We start from the raw sequence: 1,537 nt of genomic DNA, 5'->3' as shown, positions 1-1,537 counted from the left end.
GAAGGTCTTATGGGTTTGAAACGACATGAGGGTGAGTAATTAATTCATTTTTGGGTGAACTATCCCTTTAACCGTTAAATATTGCAGGAAGAGACTGCCGCATTTGTGCATGAACATGTTCAATGGCCCTGTCCCAAATCACACCCTAAACTCTCACTGCCTTCCTCTGAGTCCACACCTTCGTGACGTAATGCCACTTTGACTGATGGGTAGAAGTCTGTTGCGGAGCTCGCCTCAGTGCAGGCTGGGTAGAAGTGCGCATCGAGCGCGCATAGCAGCCGAAAAGGGGACACTCGCGAGCACCCTTCTGAGAGCTAAAATGACCAATGGGACACCTATGGTCTCATGGACTTAACATGCAGGGGGTGTCATGTTCCTGAAGAGAGAGAGAGAGAGAGAGAGAGAGAGAGAGATTGGTTCTTAGTATTCAGTTTTGTTTCTGTAAATATAAATTTAAAAAAATATTTTATATAATTTATCTTTGCAAAGTTTCAGATGATTGATGATACTGATAGCTTTAACATAGACTCAACAAAAATAATTGTATTACTACGCAATTTAATATATATAAATACATATAATGAGATGTTATTTATTTTACTTATTGCAATAAAATTATATTGCAATAAGTAAAATAAATAACATTTCATTTGGTTTATATATATATATATATAAAATGCAATATTTGATTGAAAGTCTTACTGTAGTGTTGGTCAAGAAGACACATTAGCTCTCCTGGCAGCTGGCATTGCTTGCAAGTCAAATTGTTGCTTTGATTTGACTTGCTTAAATTTTATTACAGCAGGTATGTGATGTCATTTAACGAAGAGAGATCATCTAAGTGTAACTTGACCCAAAAGTGACGTATGCAGCCTGAAGGTCATTCAAGTTGTTTTAAACATGAAATTGAAAGGGAGAACGAGAGAAAAAGATATATCTTGAAACAGATCTTTGCATTTCTTTATAATATTTCTGTTAGTATAAAGAAAAAAGAACAATCCTCTAGTATAATCTGTATAATTTCAGTATAATCTGTTTTCACACCAAATGAACACTGTCAGAACAATTAGTGAATAGTTGAAGTGTTAAATAACATTTTAAAAAATGTTTCCTTACCAAAGCAGGATTATTCCTGTACAACCTTTATGTAGATTCCACATGCTCCAGACCAGCATACTCTTAAATTACAATTAGAATGTGTCATTTTGATAATTTCATCTACTTTGTTTTACCTTTTTAAATTGTCGTGCAAACAAACTTACAAGGGTTTGTTGTGGGCAAGACACAAGATCTCTCTTCGGGTAGTTGCCAAACAATGGACAATATTATGAGTGTAAGTGTAAGCATGCCAATTATTTCTCACTGACAAATGTTTGTCGATGGTTTGAAATGTTTCTCAATCCTGCCCCGTCTGCCCTGTCCTGTGGTTTTCCCACCCAACCCTGCCACCTCCACTCCCACTCCCAAACAGTTCACATTCTTGATCTCTTCCCTGTCCAACACCAGTGTTATTTTAGTATCCATGATACTGTTATAG

The 1,537-nt window shown here is 36.4% G+C and overlaps 1 long non-coding RNA gene across 1 annotated transcript; it reads right to left on the bottom strand.

Moving 5' to 3' along the window:
* Positions 1-139: 139 nt before the first annotated feature.
* On the bottom strand, positions 140-1,531 carry LOC107736438 (uncharacterized). The gene is made up of 4 exons (XR_001639668.1): positions 1,263-1,531; positions 1,117-1,178; positions 703-873; positions 140-376 (listed from the first exon to the last, which is right to left on the bottom strand). It is a non-coding gene; the product is annotated as an uncharacterized LOC107736438 (long non-coding RNA).
* Between the last annotated feature and the right edge of the window lie 6 nt (positions 1,532-1,537).

This window comes from Sinocyclocheilus rhinocerous, unplaced genomic scaffold (assembly GCF_001515625.1).
Source record: "Sinocyclocheilus rhinocerous isolate Xijiao unplaced genomic scaffold, SAMN03320098_v1.1 C36692798, whole genome shotgun sequence".
Lineage (NCBI taxonomy): Eukaryota > Metazoa > Chordata > Actinopteri > Cypriniformes > Cyprinidae > Sinocyclocheilus > Sinocyclocheilus rhinocerous.
The sequence above is the reverse complement of the archived record's forward strand: the minus strand, read 5'-3'. Positions and strand labels throughout refer to the sequence as shown.